Below are 19286 nucleotides of genomic sequence, written 5' to 3'. Positions count from 1 at the left end.
AGTGTTAGTTATTATTAAATTATGCTGTGTGCTGCATTCTACCAGGCAGCTCCCTCTTTCGTTCCTTTTCCCAAGTCTATATTCACCTACTGTTTTTTCTTCTATACCTTTTCCTACTATCGAATTCCACTCTCCCATTGGATTTTCGTCTCCCTTAACTATGTGAACAATTCTTTTTATCTCGCCCTACATTTTCTCACTTTCCTCCTCATCCGCAGAGCAGATGGCTACTTGGGCTACTGTGGTGAGTGTGGGTCTCGTGTCTATCTTGACTGGAAAAATGTGTTCACTGTGCTGTTCATAGTAGCTTCTCCGCTTGCCTATTTTTTATTCATTATTAAACCTACACCTGCGTTACCTCTATTTGATTTTGTATTTATAACTCTGTATTCACCTGACCAGAAATCCTGTTCCTCCCGCCACTGAATTTCACTAATTCCCACTGTATCTAAATTTAACCTATCCATTTCCATTTTTAAATTTTTGAGCCTACCTGCCCGATTAAGGAATTTGACATTCCACACTCCGATTCGCAGAACGCCAGTTTTGTTTCTCCTGATAACATCCTTATCAGTAATCTCCACGCAGAGATCTGAAGGAGGGCTACTTTACCTCCGGAATATTTTACCCAAGAGGATGCCATTATCATTTAACCATACAGCAGAGCTGCATGCCTTCAGGAAAAATTACGGCTATAGGTTCCCCTTGCTTCGTGCCGTTCGCAGTACCAGCACAGCAAGGCTGTTGCGGTTGACGTAGCAAGGCCAGATCAGTCAATCATCCTGACTGTTGCCCCTGAAACTTCTGAAAGGGCTGCTTTCCCTCTTCAGGAACCACACGTTTGACTGGCCTCTCAATAGATACCCCTGCGTTGTGGTTCGACCTGTGGTACGGCTATCTGCATCGCTGAGGCAAGCAAGGCTGCCCCCAACGCCAAGGTCCACGGTTCATATAACACAAAAAGCGCTAGCGTTGTTACTGAAATGTAAACACACACTGTGCGGTCAGTGCCTAAATCTCGCGAGAAACACCATAAGGTAGTCTTCCTTCTCAGCCGTATCATTATTTTGATTTCTTTCCGTAGCCGTAGAAATCTTCATAGCCTTAAGAATCATCATCATCGTCATTATGCACTCCACATCCACCGCGAAGGTCTCTTCTGCACTCCTCATTGTTGTCCTGTCTCCAGTGGCAAAGGAAAGTGATATTACTGTTTAACGTCCTGTCGACAGCAAGGTAAGAGACGAAGCACAAGCTTGGATTAAGAAAGGATACGGAAGGAAATCGACCGTGCTCTTTTCAAAGGAGTCATACCGGCATCTACCTGGATCTAAATCTGGATAGCCAGACGAGGATTTGAACGGTCGATCGTCGTCCACCTGAATGTGAGACCAGTCTATATATGAAGGTAGTATCCGTTCCCGAAAGAACAGATACCATTGATGGCCGTGCAGCTTCTCTAGATTGAAATGATAATTACATCGACACCCTAGCTGCAAACAGGCGTTGATATACATCATTGTGGACATGTTGCAAATGTGTGCCCCCTACCGGGATTCGAACCCGAGATCTCCTTCTTACATGGCAGACGCTCTATCCATCTGAGCCACCGAGGGCACAGAGAATAGTGCGCCTGCAGGGACTTATCCCTTGCACGCTCCTCGTGAGACCCACATTCCCAACATGTCCACATCTTCTTGTGCGAACGCACACGCTATGCCCCAACTCATACTGGACTTGGTAGATTAATCTGCCACGAGTAGTGAGTGCGATGGGCAAACATCTATTAGGCGCAGTACGAATGTAGTGGGGTGGACATGTTGGGAATGTGGGTCTCATGTGGAGCGTGCATGGTGATGTGTTGGCAAATGTGCCAACACCTTGTAGATAGAGGAGGCCGAAATGCACGCTATCTAACGCAGACGGGCGTGAATTCTGGAACAGGATAAATAGTGAATGCTAATAAGAAAAGTATGCAGCTCCTCGAATACTTAACTTTATTCGATCCTTGTGGTACATCGCTCTTGATAATACAAATAAGACTATCTTCAGATACGGTTAATGGCGCCTTGCTAGGTCGTAGCCATGGACTTAGCTGAAGGCTATTCTAACTGTCTCTCGGCAATTGAGAGAAAGGCTTCGTCCAGTGCCACTTTCTCTAACAGAGATTTGCTGATTTAGAAAAGAGCTTAAAGCAACAAGTAAAGTTTAGCCCTGAATGGAAGAGCATACAAAAACAAATTATTCAGGAATATGAGGAAACAAAGCGTGATCAGGAGTTCCAATTTTTTTTTTTTTTTTTTTAATTTTCAGCAACAGGCAAACGGGACAACGCATCGGCGTTTCCGTGCTTAGCAGTGGACCGATACAAGACATGGGATAAGTCCCTGCATGTGCACTATCCTCTGTGCCCTCGGTGGCTCAGATGGATAGAGCGTTTGCCATGTAAGCAGGGGATCCCGGGCTTTAGTCCCGGTCTGGGCACACATTTTCAACATGTCCCCAGTGATGTATATCAACGCCTGTTTGCAGCTAGGGTGTCGATTTAATTATCATTGAGACCAGTCTGCTAGCCATTCCTCCATCTCAATCTATGGTAGTCTCCAGTGACATGGATTAAGGCTGTTCCAGTACGTTTGTGAATAGCATCTACTGAACTTCCATTCAGTCGTCATCTTTACTTACCTCTTCGAATGCATCTACTGTCTGGCTTGCTATATGATCCATCCGTCCGATTCTTCAAGTAAATTCTAAAATGCTTCACTCCATGTATCACAGAACAACGGTAAGTTTTTTAAAGACATGCATGTTAAAAATACATATCTCACTACAAAGTTTCGTTTGAGTACCTTATTTATGTACAATTATGAGACAAAACATTGTGATGAACACAATACAATAATGATTCTGCCTGGCATACACACTGTTTCCAATTATGTTAGGAGTGTTGCTATAAATACTAAAAGTCATGGATTATATTCACAAAATCACTGTATTTATTCCAAATAGTCTCCCCATGAATCAGTACCTAAGTGAAATCGTTTTAGAATTATTTTTTTTGAAATACTCATTGTAGTCCGTTTTTGGTATTGCATTAAACACAAGAGTGCAATTTTCTTTGCTGTGACTAAATGCTTCATAATGGTAGCGTTTCATTGCCAGTTTCAATTTGGGGAATAACCAGAAGTCGGATGGGGCCAAATCCTGCGACTACGGTGGGTGATCCAGGACTGTGATCCGTTTGCTGGCCAATAACTGGCGCAAAATCTTCGCTTTGTGTTTTAGGGTGTTGTTGTGGAGGATTGACCAGGAACCTGCCTCGCGATGTCTGGGTCGAACGCGACAAATTCTCACTCACAAACGCAAACCTTAACCCAAAATTTGATGTTGCCTCGCTGCTTCATCACCATTTTCCTACGAGCTTCAGACACGCACTGCTAAATTCGTGTTCAGGACGCCTGTTGCCACTTTGTTCTTCTACACGGATGTTGTTGAAACTTCTCGCCACAAGATAGCACTGTAGTCAGCAATTTCGCACGAGTAGTCCTCATGGAAAGGACACACTGTGTAGATTCGACGAGTCCTTAGTGGTTTTCCGGAGATGTGGGGCACGAGGTATCTACCCGGAAGTCACGCAATTCCCATGAATTACGGGCTGGTTGTTTGTGTGTGTAGAGGTGATGCCTGATAGTTTGGCATACATGTTGCATGGCGAATATGTTGGGCAATTCGTCAACGAGAGTTCATTATCACGCTTCCCAAACCACTGTAGCATGAGTTAGGCCATGAGACATGGAGAGGCAGATGCTATCGTCATAGGATGAGACAATAAGCGTGATGGAACGCACGGAGCCCGCGACTATGTTCGTGTAGTCAACCACTGTCGTTGTCATGAATTCTTCTCGGGTTACCAGCCGAGTTCTGGCGTCGTCTTGTCGCAACGTTTCAATGAGTTTCGTACCCATCATCTTCGGGCGAAGTCAGATGGGTACGAAACGTTCCGACAAGAAGACGCCACCACTAGGGTGATAACCCGAGAAGAATTCATCAGTGGAATACACCGAGACAGACTGCATTCGCATATAACTGCCATTGTGCCTTCGATTAGTACCACAGGTCCCATGAAAGCCCAGGTAAATGTGCATCACAGAATAATATTACCACCACCGGCCTACGTCCGTGGCATCGTGCATATTTCCAGCAGCCGTTCACCTTGATATCAGCGTATCCGCAAACATTGACCTGATGTTAGTAAGAAATACGATTCATCCTCCAGGGCGCCACGTTTCCATCGATACGCGGCCCAGTCTCAACTATCCAGTGCCCGCTATGATAATTGATGATCCCACTGGATAAACGTGGAAAAATGTGTCGTTCACTACGGAGTCTCATGTTCAAGAATGTGCGTTAAACGGTGTGCTCCGAAGCTTTCGTGCCTGCACCACAATTATACTCGGTCGTCAGATCTGCCACAGATCGCCGCATATCCTGTCTCACGGAGCGAAGAAACCTGCCTCTATTTTCTGTGACGAGTCGTTGACACCCAGCACCTTGTCGCGTACTTCTGGTTTCACCGTCCTTGAGCCACTTTCCTTGGTACGACCGTAGGACGTAAACAGCCGCCCATCTTCGCCGTTTACGAGATCTCGTTCGCAGGCGCCGGGTCACAGTAACCTGCCCCTTTTCAGAGTCCCTTACTTGCAAATATATGTAGAATGATTCTTCATCATTACCTCGAAGGAAACGGTCTACTGACACACAGTCAACATGGGTTAAGAAAACATCGTTCCTGTGCAACACAACAGGCTCTTTATATACCTGAAGTGCTGAGTGCTATTGACAAGGGATTTCAGGTCGATTCCGTATTCCTGGATTTCCGGAAGGCTTCTGACACTGTACCACACAAGCGCCCCGTAGTAAAATTGCGTGCTTATGGAATATCGTCTCAGTTATGTGACTGGATTTGCCATTTCATGTCAGAGAGATCACAGTTCGTAGTAATTGACGGAAAGTCATCGAGTAAAACAGAAGTGATTTCTGGCGTTCCCCAAGGTAGTGTTATAGGCCCTTTTCTGTTTCTTATCTACATAAACGATTTGCGAGACAATCTGAGCTGCCGTCATCGACTGTTTGCAGATGACGCTGTCGTTTATCGACTAATAAAGTCATCAGAAGAGCAAAACAAACTGCAAAACGATTTAGAAAAGATATCTGAATGGTGCGAAAAGTGCAGTTGACCCTAAATAACGAAAAGTGTGAGGTCATCCACATGAGTGCTAAAAGGAACTCGTTAAACTTCGGTTACACGATAAATCAGTGTAATCTAAAAGTCGTAAATTCAACTAAATACACAGGTATTACAATTAAGAACAACTTTCGATTGGAAAGAACACATAGAAAATGTAGTGGGGAAGGCTAACCAAAGACTGCGTTTTATTGGCAGGACACTTAAAAAATTTAACAGACCGACTAAGGAGACGGCCTACAATACGCTTGTCCGTCCTCTTTTAGAATACTGCTGCGCGGTGTGGGATCCTTACCAGGTAGGACTGGCGGAGTACATCGAAAAAGTTCAAAGAAAGGTAGCACGTTTCGTATTATCGCGAAATATGGCAGATAGTGGCATAGAAATGATACAGGATTTGTGCTGGAAATCATTAAAAGAAAGACGTTGTTCGTTGCGACGGAATCTTCTTACGAAATTCCTATCACCAACTTTCTTCTCCGAATGTGAAAATATTTTATTGGCACCGACTTACGTAGGGAGGAACGATCACCACAATAAAATAAGGGAAATCAGAGCTCGTACGCAAAGATATAGGTGTTCATTCTTTCCGCGCGCTATACTAGATTGGAATAATTGTGAAGGTGGTTCGATGAACGTTCTGCCAGGCACTTACATGTGATTTGCAGAGTATCCATGTAGCTCACACACTTTCGTTACCACGCCACGCGCCTACAACGCCATCAAGCAACATTCAGTCTCGCTGTGGGGAGTGGCCATAATGTAATCGATTCGTCAGTGTGTTCTCATTATAATTAGTTAATTTTTGGGTCTGTGATCATTTTTCCTCCTTTGCATTATTCAGTTCGATCAAGAAGTGTGATGCCAATAATAATACGCGCTATAAGACGGAAATAAAACAACGACGCACCACGAAGGAATTATACGAGTGGGATACCATTTGGTATCCCACCACGACAGGGGCGTCTCCTGAAACGTCTTCGGCCTGGAATCTCATTGACTGGTGTAGAATTGTCTTCAATGATGAGTCTCGCTCCGAAATGACCCACATAACCAGCGAAGACTATAAGGCCCGGCAAGCAGGACTGCTAGTTCATTTCATAGCAGAACCACTTTGATTGTCATCCGCGGCACCTCCTCCCCGTTTTGTTGCCCTTCTGGACCGCCCGCACACGGCGAGATTTTATCCTGCTTGGTCTTCGTGCTTGGCTAATCTACCTTGGCCATCAAAGTCGCAGGATCTCTTCCCAATTGAGAACGTATGGAACGTTATGGGCAGGGCCCTCCAACCAGCTTGGAATTTTGACGATATAACGCGCCGGTGGGACAGAATTCGGCACGATATCCCTCACGAGGGCATCCAACAACTATACCAATCAATACCAAGCCGAATAGCTACTTCTATAAGGGCCAGAGTTGGACCAACGCGTTATTGACATGCTCAATCTGTTAAGCTCTTTGTGCTGAATAACGCATTTAATTTTTCTGTATTGATAATCATTTGTATGTCTGCATATGTTCATCTCATTGACCGACTTCTGTCCCTCTCGGATAATTTCCTCGTTGTGCGTCTTTTTTTAAACTATAATGCTGAAGAAAAGAGAGATAAATTGAAGAGTTATTCAGCGATGATAGGCTTGATTTCAGATTAGGAAAATGCTCCACAGAAAGCCTTCAACACAGTAATGAGGAATAATGTATTCTCCATCTTGAAATGAATGGATCCAAAGTCCAAAGCAAGTGGGTGTAATAAACGTGTAATTCACGAGTGTATTTACCTAAATAAGAAGAATCTCAAGCGAATCTTATGAATGCTGGAAATGAAAACCAAAATTGTCCAGAATCATACTTTTCTCGATGTAGTAGCTGAATTCTTGACGATAATATGTTTCAGCTGTTACCTGAACGCCCACATATGCTACTAAATGTATCACGCCTTTCACCCTGAGGGAGGCCCAGGAATTCTCTCTGCAACGTGGTGTATTTTGCCGCTTGTCGGTGTGCCAACTACGAATGGAATATTAGCGCTTGTTTTTCTAACGGGTTTCTTGTTATGAAAGATTTCTTGATATACAACTAATGATAATAGAGGATTGTGGAGTGTTTCCTACATGACAGAATGTAGTTTCTCAGCAAAGATCATATATTCAGGTCGATAATACAAATTCCTTCTCGGTAAATACATGTAATTTGTTCTTTGGCTAACCGTGAATAAGTGTAAAGTGTCATCTCTCTTCGACGGCTAGTTATTAAAAACAAAAGTTGTTAAAAAAGTGCACCACAAACATGGAAGTAATTTAAATTATTTTACTGTTGCCTGCACATGTTATACACTACTGGCCATTAAAATTGCTACACCAAGAAGAAATGCAGATGATAAACGGGTATTCGTTGGACAAATATATTATACTAGAACTGATATGTGATTACATTTTCGCGAAATTTGGGTGCACAGATCCTGAGAAATCGGTACCCAGAACAATCACCTCTGGCCGTAATAACGGCCTTCATACGCCTGGGCATTGAGTCAAACAGAGCTTGGATGGCGTGTACAGGTACAGCTTCCCATGCAGCTTCAACAAGATACCACAGTTCATCAAGAATAGTGACTGGCGTATTGTGACGAGCCAGTTGCTCGGCCACCATTGACCAGACGTTTTCAGTTGGTGAGAGATCTGGAGAATGTGCTGGTCAGGGAAGCAGTCAAACATTTTCTGTATCCAGAAAGGCCCGTACAGGACTTGCAACATGCGGTCGTACATCATCCTGCTGAAATGTAGTGTTTCGCAGGGATCGAATGAAGGGTAGAGCCACGGGTCGTAACACATCTGAAATGTAACGTCCACTGTTCAAAGTGCCGTCAAAGCGAAAAAGAGGTGACCGAGACGTGTAACCAATGGTACCCCATACCATCACGCTGGGTGATACGCCAGTATGACGATGACGAATACACGCTTCCAATGTCGCCAAACACGGATGCGACCATCATAATGCTGTAAACAGAACCTGGATTCATCCGAAAAAATGACATTTTGCCATTCGTGCACCCAGGTTTGTCGTCGAGTACACCATCGCAGGTGCTCCTGTCTGTGATGCAGCGTCAAGGGTAACCGCAGACATGGTCTCCGAGCTGATAGTCTATGTTGCTGCAAACGTCGTCGAACTGTTCGTGCAGATGGTTGTTGTCTTGCAAACGTCCCCATCTATTGACTCAGAGATCGAGGCGTGGCTGTACTATCCGCTACAGCCATGCGGATAAGATGCCTGTCATCTCGACTGCTTGTGATACAAGGCCGTTGGGATCCAGCACGGCGTTCCTTCTTACCCTCCTGAACCCACCGATCCATATTCTGCTAACAGCCATTGGATCTTGACCAACGCGAGCAGCAACGTCGCGATACGATAAACCGCAATCGCGATAGGCAACAATCCGACCTTTATCAAAGTTGGAAACGTGATGCTACGCATTTCTCCTCCTTACACGAGGCATCACAACAACGTTTCACCAGGCAACGCCGGTCAACTGCTGTTTGTGCATGAGAAATCGGTTGGAAACTTTCCTCATGTCAGCACGTTTTAGGTGTCGCCACCGGCGCCAACCTTGTGTGAATGCTCTGAAAAGCTAATCATTTCCATATCACATCATCTTCCTGTTGGTTAAATTTCGCGTCTGTAGCACGTCATCTTCGTGGTGTAGCAATTTTAATGGCTAGTAGTGTAGGTACGAGGATACAAGATAGTATTCACGACCCGAGGGCAGGTAGGATTTCGGGTTCTTTCGGAAACCTGGGTTTAACGGAATTTGTCTTCGTATTGAATTGAGGTACGTCTAAAAACGAATTTACGCGTTTTCTTTTCCTAATTCTGTTTTGGAAGTCTATGTGGCATTGTGTTTTCAGTTCTTCCATTTTTTCTTGCATGTTCATGGAATCTAGACTCGCTCAAACACAAAGGTAACCAATACGAATGAATCTTGATATTGTAGGAAGTAATTATCCCAGTGTTTTCGTACAAGAAGAGGAGATGTGATGGTGTAACGTCTCTGATCACCTGACTTTGAGCCAATGTGCTGATTAAATCCAAACTTCTCCAGAAGCACCTGAGGGCAATCTATCTGCCGCACGGGGACGTTAAGCTCGTCAACCTAGGTGTTTTTCAAAGGTAACAGGACTTGTCTGGACTCCAGTTTTCAGTCTCACCCTTTATTTTATTGTCATAACAAGACAAACCTATCTCTACAAAAGAAGTCATCATATCTATCCTCGTAATATAGGTAAACTCACACCATATCGGAAGTAAGCAGTAGCATATCACTTCTATCATATGTTGTCCAAGACAAAAATGTAACATTTCTGCAGATTTCTCAGTGGCTGTTACGTGGGTTTGTGTCATTGATTAATAAAGTTCTTATTCTAACGTCGGGCAGGAATGCAGAACTTACAATGTCGTTCGATTTAAATGCTCGTGATATAAACTGAAAATGAGATCATCTTGTACATAAAAAGAGCACTATCTGATCACGTTCACTTATTTATCGTAATTCCTAGATATCAAAACTGTCCAGATTCAGTCTACAGAGAACTTTCCCTCATTTACACATGACCGTTTTCGGCGCAGCTGCCTATGTTCAGAACTGTTATAAAATATTTAAATTAAAAATTGGTTCAAATTACAAGTGGTGCAAGTCTTACGTTTAGAAAAAAAATTAGAGGTTTCCAATTATTTCAAGATTAATTGTTGCTACAGTGCATATGTAGAACGTGAAACGATTATATTTACAGATCTATAGGACAAGCTGATTTGAGGTACCAGGTATAGGTATCGACCCATGCTGAAACACCCACATTAATATGGGCAGCAATGCGAGTGCTGACTCTGGCATCCAATCGATCGTACAGATGGCGAATACTGTCCTGGAATACGTTATTCCACACCTGCTCCACTTGTTCACATTATTCTGTAAGAGATGTTGGTTGACGATTCATACGGGACACTTCTCGACACATCATATCCCATACGCGCTCGATTGGTGGCAAGTCTGGCGTTCATGATAGCCAGGGCCCAGGGAAGTTGATGCATGTCTTGTAGAGTGTGTTGAGTTTTTCGGATAGTGTGTGGGCGAGCATTATCCTGTTGGAACAACACATCACCTCCCTGTTGCAAGACCGACAAAGGAACACGTATAACAACACCTACATCTACATCTTCATCTACATGGTTACTCTACAATTCACACTTAAGAGCCTGGAAGAGGGTTCACCGAACCATTTTGATACTACGCGTACTTCTCTACTGTTCCACTCTCGAATGGCGCGTGGGAAAAAGGAACACCTACATCTTTCCGTTCGAGCTCCGATTTCTCTTATTTTATTACGATGATCATTTCTCCCTAAGTAGGTGGGTGTCTACAAAATATTATCGCATGCGGAAGAGAAAGTTGGTGATTGAAATTTCGTAAATAGATCTCGCCGCAAAAAAAAGCTGCCTTTGTTTCAGTGACTGCCACCCCAACTCCCGTATCATACCAGTGACACTCTCACGCCTCTTGCGCGATGACACGAAACGAGCTGCCGTTTTTTGCACTTTTTCGATGTCTTTCGTCAATCCTACCTGGTAAGGATCCCATACTGCGCAGCAATATTCCAGCAGAGGACGGACAAGTGTAATGTAGGTTGCCTCTTTAGTGGATTTGTCTCATCTTCTAAGCGTTCTGTCAACAAAGTGCAGTCTTTGTTTCGCCTTCCCAGCAATGTTATCTGTGTGGTCATTCCGATTTAAGTTGTTCGTAATTGTAATTCCTAGGTATTTAGTCGAATTGACAGCCCTTAGATTTGTGCCATTTATCGTATACCCAAAATTAGCGCATTCTTTTAGTACCCATGTGGATGACCTCGCACTTTTCTTTGCTTAGTGCCAATTGCCACTTTTCGCACCATACAGAAATTCTAGCTAATTCGTTTTGTAATTTGAATTGATCGTCTACTGATTTTACTAGATCGTAAATTACAGCGTCATCTGCAAACAATCTAAGGGGGCTGCTCAGATTATCACCTAGATCATTTATGTAAATCAGGAACAGCAGAGGGCCTATGACATTACGTTGCGGAACGCCAGATATCACTTCTGTTCTACTCGATGATTTACCGTCTATCACTACGAACTGTGACCTCTCGGAGAGGAAATCACGAATCCAGTCACACAACTGAGACGATACGCCATATGCACGCAATTTGATTAATAGTCGCTTGAGAGGAACGGTATCAAAAGCCTTCTGGAAAGCTAGGAATATGGAGTCGATCTAAGATCGACAGCACTCATTACATCATGGGAGTAAAGAGCTAGCTGTGTTGTACAAGAACGATATTTTCTGAATCCGTGTTGGTTATGTATCAATAAGTCATTTTCTTCAAGGTGATTCATGATGTTCGAGTACAGTATATGCTCCAAAATCCTACTGGAAATTGAGGTCAGTGATATGGGTTTGTAATTCAATGGGTTACTCATATTTCCTTTCTTGAATATTGGTGTGACCTGTGCTGCTTTCCAGGCAACCGCCTTGCCGCAGTGGATACACCGGTTCCCGTCAGATCACCGAAGTTAAGCGCTGTCGGGCGTGGCCGGCACTTGGATGGGTGACCATCCGGGCCGCCATGCGCTGTTGCCATTTTTCGGGGTGCACTCAGCCTCGTGATGCCAATTGAGGAGCTACTTGACCGAATAGTAGCGGCTCCGGTCAAAGAAAACCATCATAACGACCGGGAGAGCGGTGTGTTGAGCACATGCCCCTCCTATCCGCATCCTCAGTGAGGATGACACGGCGGTCGGATGGTCCCGGTGGGCCACATGTGGCCTGATGACGGACTGCTTTTGTGCTGCTTTCCACTCTTTAGGAACAGAACTTCCGTCAAGTGAGTGGTTGTATATGATTGCTAAGAAAGGCGCTATTGTGTCTGCATACTCTGAATGGAACCTGATTGATATACCATCTGGACCGGAAGTCTTGCCTTTCTTAAGTGAGTTGATTTGTTTCGCAACACCTAAGATATCACCGACCGGAGTGGCTGTGCGATTCTAGGCGCTACAGTCTGGAACCGAGCGACCGCTACTCTCGCAGGTTCGAATCCTGCCTCGGGCACGAATGTCTGTGATGTCCTTAGATTAGTTAGGTTTAATTAGTTCTAAATTCTAGGCGACTGATGACCTCAGAAGTTAAGTCGCATAGTGCTCAGACCCATTTTTTGAACCTAAGATATCTACTTTTATATCACTCATGCTAACAGCTGTTCTGGTTTCGAATTCTGTAATATTTACTTCGTCTTCTTTGGTGAAGGAATTACGGAAAACTGTATTTAGTAACTCCGCTTTAGTGGCACGTACCGAACGCTGGGTAGCATATCCACCAGAAACACCGATGGTAAGCGAGAGTTGTAGCTTATCGCTCACCAGACCATAAAGCCTAGGATGGGGCTGGTGTGTCATAACGAAAGCATTCTGCGAGAAAGCGCGCACCATGTCTACGTCGTACCCGCGAATGAGCATCACTTACGTGCAGGCAGAATCGGCTTTTATCGCTGATGACCACGGCACACCATTCCGTCCTCCAAGTGATCCTCTGACGGCACCAGACGAGCAGCGCAAGTCGATGCTGTGGCGTTAGTGGAAGATGGGTCAGAAGTGTGTGTACCTCTAATCCCGCTGCTAATGCCCGGTTTGCAACAGTTCGTGTTGACACGCCTGGGCTCACAAACGGTCTCAGCTTTGCTGTCGTAGCTGTACGACCTGCCACAGCTGCCCTTACATTACGACGGTCCTGGCGGACGTCTGCGCTCATGGACGTCTAGAGTCTCGTCCGTTGGTGTGAGATTGTTCACTTGACCACTGATACCCAGCATCACTGCGCAACTGGTGCAGCATGTCCAACCTGTGTGGCAATTCTCCGAAAGAACCTTCCCGCCGCTTCGAAGGCCACAATTTGATCCCTTTGAAACTCGATCGTTGGTTAGGAAACACCAGTGCACCTTCCTGGCATCTTTACCTGCTTCCTTCACACGTTTGCACCACCCTGAGCCTTCTGGCTCTGAGCATTCCTTATTACAACATAATCAAACATCATACACTGGTAGCTATGCCACAATGTCATCTGTTGCCGGAGGACGCTGAAACCATTATCAGTACATGCCTCAGGTGAAAATGGCGTCATCGAACCAAAATCAACGTCGTCTTTCCCGGTGTAATAATCTTTTTCCGACGGTCTAAATAAAAAATTTGTTACAATACAAAGTTGTGCAACATACAGTTTTTTATAGTTACAGAATAGTCTGCCGAAGACGGAACTGAAAGTTCACTGTCGTAACTAGCCGTACACAGCCTGCTGCTACTTTATATTTTTAAGAAACGTGATTGTGCAACACCTTCAGCACTGAAAAGCGCCCTCTGTCGATACGTTAGTGCACTCTCTACAAATAGAGGGGGCTTTTCAGCGCTGCAGATGTTGCACCAACAAGGTTCCTTAAAACATACCGGGTGATCAAAAAGTCAGTATAAATTTGAAAACTGAATAAATCACGGAATAATGTAGATAGAGAGGTACAAATTGACACACATGCTTGGAATGACATGGGGTTTTATTAGAATAAAAAAAATACAAAAGTTCAAAAAATGTCCGACAGATGGCGCTTCACCTGATCCAAACAGCAATAATTAGCATAACAAAGTAAGACAAAGCAAAGATGATGTTCTTTACAGGAAATGCTCAATATATCCACCATCATTCCTCTACAACAGCTGTAGTCGAGGAATAATATTGTGAACAGCACTATAAAGCATGTCCGGAGTTATGGTGAGGCATTGGCGTCGGATGTTGTCTTTCAGCATAGCTAGAGATGTCGGTCGACCACGATACACTTGCGACTTCAGGTAAACCCCAAAGCCAATAATCGCACGGACTGAGGTCTGGGGACCTGGGAGGCCAAGCACGACGAACGTGGCGGCTGAGTACACGATCATCACCAAACGACGCGCGCAAGAGATCTTTCACGCGTCTAGCAATATAGGGTGGAGCGCCATCCTGCATAAACATCGTACGTTCCAGCAGGTGTTTATCAGCCAGGCTGGGGATGATGCGATTCTGTAACATATCGGCGTACCTCTCACACGTCACGGTAGCAGTTACAAAACCAGAATCATGCATTTCCCTCGGGGAAAAAGGGCCGATAACGTTAGATGTGGTAAATCCAACCCATAGCGTGACTTTCTCGTCGTGCAATGGTGTTTCCATAACAGTTCTAGGATTTTCGGTAGCCCAAATTCTGCAGTTGTGGGTGTTGACAGACCATCGGAGCGTGAAATGAGCTTCGTCAGTCCAAAACACGTTACTCAACCAATCGTCATCTTCCGCCATCTTTTGAAACCCCCACACCGCAAATGCTCTCCGCTTCACTAAATTCTGTAACATATCGGCGTACCTCTCACCCGTCACGGTAGCAGTTTTGCTGTCCAGCGCCATCTGTCGGACATTTTGTGACCTTTGTTTTTTTTTGGGTTCTAATAAAACCCCATGTCATTCCAAGCATGTGTGTAAATTTTTACCTTTCTATCTACATTATTCCGTGGTTTATTACGTTTTCAAATTTATACTGACTTTATGATCACCTGGTATATATAAAAGTGCAGCAGGCTAGTGTATGACTAGTTACGGCAGTGAATTTCAGTTCCATATGCGACAGGTTACTCTGCAACTGTAACAAAATTCTAAGTAGCTCAAATGTTGTACTGTAACTAATTTCTTAAGTATTTTGAAGTTTTATAATCATAGGTCGTAAACGATTTGTAACTTGAAGCAATTTAAATTTTTTTTATGGAGCTGAAGGTGTGCAACTGAGCCGGAACCGGTTATGTGGAATTAAATGAAAGTGATCTGGAGACTGACTTTGGAGACTTTTGTACGAGTAACTATCGCAGACAATCTGTGATGGCGCGTATGTCCAGTTTTAATAAATTTATACAAACAGCTGGACATAAAATATTCAGTGATTATTCTAGCATTCAAAATTCCATCATATTTAAGAAGTATCTAAAACAGAAGAAATAGCAACAGCCGTTGAGTAAAAGTTTCTCGGAGACTCCTATTAATGACAGAGGTCTTTAATTGAGCCTAATTCCGGAGACAGTCATTGTTGCACGGTGGAATCATTGTTCCAGAATATCACTTAAATGAAACATCCAGGCAAATTAAGACTGTGTTGATTACCCGACGTATCAGCGTACACTGCAAAGTGAAAATTTCATTCCAGATATCACGTAAATGTTTTCCGCGTTCATACCAATATGCTGCATTTCTGTGAATACATGTAATTCATCTTAATGTAAAGGCTCAGTAGTCCTTGCGGTAAGAACGAGCTCAAAGAGATTGTTGCGAATTGCTGTCGAATCTAAGCTTCAGAATACGTTTCTAGCCTTCGACTAGTAAGAGACCCAGAAACTTTCCATGTTCAAATTTAACAATAGGATCTGCGTTGGGTGGCTGTGACTACCAATGTCGTGTTCCATGGTACCAGTCTCATGTTGCAGGAAAGAAAAGTGTCAAACTGCGAAAGAGATTATGATTTCAAGAGTTTGTTGAGTTCGTTGCTTTAAGGTAGAACATTCAGTAGCGTTGCCATTTCACTGGGCACTTGGAACTTTCTTTTTGCTTGCTATCAGCAGTCCGATTGCAACGCCTTGTAATATTTCCAGTAACACCATTAACGTTCCATTTGTTATCTTCCTCAGTCATCCACTGACGTTATTTACGTATTAAGAACTGTCGTATTACACACTGTATCAGAGAATGCTGTGATTTATTGCCTACATCTGTCAGCCGCTTACAGGCTGCCTCCATTAGGCATTATTGTGGCTGGAGAAATGTCCTCGGTGTGTCAGCGGACCGTTCTGTCGAGGACATAACAAAAAGACGGGAAACATGGTGTTCCATGTTTACGATTTCAAGGTATTTTTCAGTCGTCGTACGGAAAGTTTATGCTCTTGTATCCATGATCTGATGGTCGCATTTTCTCACTAGGACAGTCCAACAACAAATTAATACTGTTGTCACTACTACTACTGTTACCACATTCCATTTGTTGGTCCAGAAGGCCAGTTACTCCATAATTACATTGCTGAGGTTAGGAGCTCCTGGCTACATTTTTCCATGTTAGAGACCTATTTCTTTTTAACTCCACATACTTTTTTACGTATTATTTACCCAAGTATGTGTCGTCTTCTCTCGTTTTTTTTTAAATTTATGTACCTATAGAATTAAAGTTTTGTAGTAAGTGGACGATTTTTTTTACTGTCTCAAACCAAGGGCTTCAGTTACTACAAATTTCCTTAGAAATGGTCTCAGTTATTTATTCGATTTTGTAATACATTTTCGCTCTACACCTTTAATTATAAATTCAAAATTCTCCCAGAAGGTCATCAATTTTTATATTGTCGCTCATTAAGTAACCTTTGAAATCTCTCAAAAATCTCATTTCTTCTTAGTGTAAGTTATTTTACGTCTTTCTCTCTCAATCTAGGATTTGCTACCACAGATTAGCAAAGGCACTGCCATTCTTTTATACACTCTTAATTTTGTCGTTATGCTAACTTTATTTTTTAAAGGTTAGTTATGGTTCCACGTACATGTTGAAGATTGTTTGTTTTCTTTACTGTGTCATTGTCTATGTTCAGTTTAATGTCATTGCCGAAATAACAGATACTCGCGCAAGTACTTTGTTTTCAGTGACAGCCTTATATCGAACTGAGAATTCACTGTAGTGGGTCATAGGTTACATTTTAGTAGCAGTTATTTATAGACTGAAATATTTCTTCCCAAGTCATATAACTTACATAAAGAGTGTTATATGTCTACCTCTATATTTTGTAATACAGTTACACTATTCGCTCACAGCGTAGCATTTAGGTGGTAGATTTTTTTTTTTGAGTCATCAGTCTTCTGACTGGTTTGATGCAGCCCGCCACGAGTTGCTCTCCTGTGCTAACCTCTTCATCTCAGAGCAGCACTTGCAACCTAAGTCCTCAATTATTTGCTGGATGTATTCCAATCTCTGTCTTCCTCTACATTTTTTGCCCTCTCTAGTAATATGGAGGTCATTCCCTCATGTCCTAACAGATGTCCTGTCATCTTGTCCCTTCTCCTTATGAGTGTTTTCCACATATTCCTTTCCTCTCCGATTCTGTGTAGAACCTCCTCATTCCTTACCTTATCAGTCCACCTAATTTTCAACATTCGTCTGTAGCACCACATCTCAAATGCTTCAATTCTCTGCTGTTCCGGTTTTCCCACGGTCCATGCTTACCTACCATACAATGCTGTACTCCATACTAACTTTCTCAGAAATTTCTTCCTCAAATTAAGGCCCATATTTGATATTAGTAGAGTTCTCTTGGCCAGGAATGCCCTTTTTGCCATTGCTAATCTGCTTTTGATGTCCTCCTTACTCTGTCCGTCACACGTTATTTTACTGCCTAGTTAGCAGAATTCCTTAACTTCATCTACTTCGTGACCATCGATCCTGATATTAACTTTCTCGCTGTTCTCATGTCTACTACTTCTCATTACCTTCGTCTTTCTTCGATTTACTCTCAATCCATACTCTGCACTCATTACACTGTTCATTCCATTCACCAGATCATGTAATTCTTCTTCACTTTCCCTCAGGATAGCAATGTCATCAGCGAATCGTATCATTGATATCCTTTCACTTTGAATTTTAATTCCACTCCTGAACCTTTCCTTTATTTCCATCATTGCTTCCTCGATGTACGGATTGAACAGTAGGGGCGAAAGACTACATGCTTATCTTACACCCTTTTTAATACGAGCTCATCGTTCTTGGTCATCCACCCTTACTACTCCCTCTTGGCTGTTGTACATATGACCCATCTATTCCTGTAGCTTACCCGTATTTTTCTCAGAATTTCGAACATCTTGCACCATTTTATGTTGTTCAGGTCGACAAATCCTATGAACGTGTCTTGATTTTTCTTTAGTCTTGCTTCCATTATTAACCACAACTTTATAATTGCCTCTCTCGTGCCTTTACCTTTCCTAAAGCCAAACTGATCGTCATCCAGTGCATCCTCAATTTTCTTTTCCATTATTCTTGCCAGCAACTTGGATCATGAACTGTTAAGCTGATTGTGTGATAATTCTCCCACTTGGCAGCTCTTGCCGTCTGCGGAATTGTGTGACTTATGTTTTTCCGAAAGTCAGATGGTGCGTCGTCAGACTCATACACTCTACACACCAACGTGCACAGTCGTTTTGTTGCCACTTCCTCCAACGATTTTAGAAATTCTGATGGGATGTTATCAATCCCTTCTGCCTTATTTGATCTTAAGTCTTAGAACCTCTTTTAAATTCTAATACTGGGTCCCCTATATCTTCTAAATCGACTCCTGTTCCTTCTTTTATCACATCAGAAAATCTTTCCCCTCATAGAGGCTTTCAGTGTATTCTTTCCACCTATCCACTCTCTTGTCTGCATTTAACAGTAGAATTCCCGTTGCACCCTTAATGTTATCACCCTTACTTTTAATGTCACCGAAGGTTGTTTTTACTTTCCAGTCCTACCGACAGTAATTTCTTTTTCGATTTCTGCACATTTTTCATGCAGCCATTTCGTCTTAGCTTCCCTGCACTTCCTCTTTATTTCATTCCTCAGCGACTTGTGTTTCTGTATTCCTGAGTCTCCCTGAAAATTTTTGTACTTCCACCTTTCATCGATTAATTGAGGTATTTCTTGTTACCCATGGTTTCTTCGGAGTCGCCTTCTTTGTACCTATGTTTTCCCTCCCAACTTCTGTTATCGCCCTTTTTAGGGACGCCCATTCCTCTTTAACTGTACTGCCTACTGAGCTATTCCTTCTCGCTGTGTCTATAGCCTTAGAGTACTTCAAGCGTAGAGTACTTTCGTATCCCACTTCTTTGCCTACTGATTCTTCCTGACCAATGTCTTAAGCTTCAGCCCACTCTTCATCACTTCTATGTTGTGAT

The 19286-nt window shown here is 43.2% G+C and overlaps 1 protein-coding gene and 1 pseudogene across 1 annotated transcript in view; one reads left to right on the top strand and one right to left on the bottom strand.

Moving 5' to 3' along the window:
• The window catches only part of LOC124549450 (phospholipase B1, membrane-associated-like), a 271696-nt gene that overhangs the window by 34670 nt on the left and 217740 nt on the right, over positions 1-19286 (bottom strand). The window lies entirely within an intron of this gene.
• On the top strand, positions 11792-11909 carry LOC124558399 (annotated as a pseudogene).

Source organism: Schistocerca americana, chromosome 1 (assembly GCF_021461395.2).
Source record: "Schistocerca americana isolate TAMUIC-IGC-003095 chromosome 1, iqSchAmer2.1, whole genome shotgun sequence".
Lineage (NCBI taxonomy): Eukaryota > Metazoa > Arthropoda > Insecta > Orthoptera > Acrididae > Schistocerca > Schistocerca americana.
This window is presented reverse-complemented; position numbering and strand designations above follow the sequence as displayed.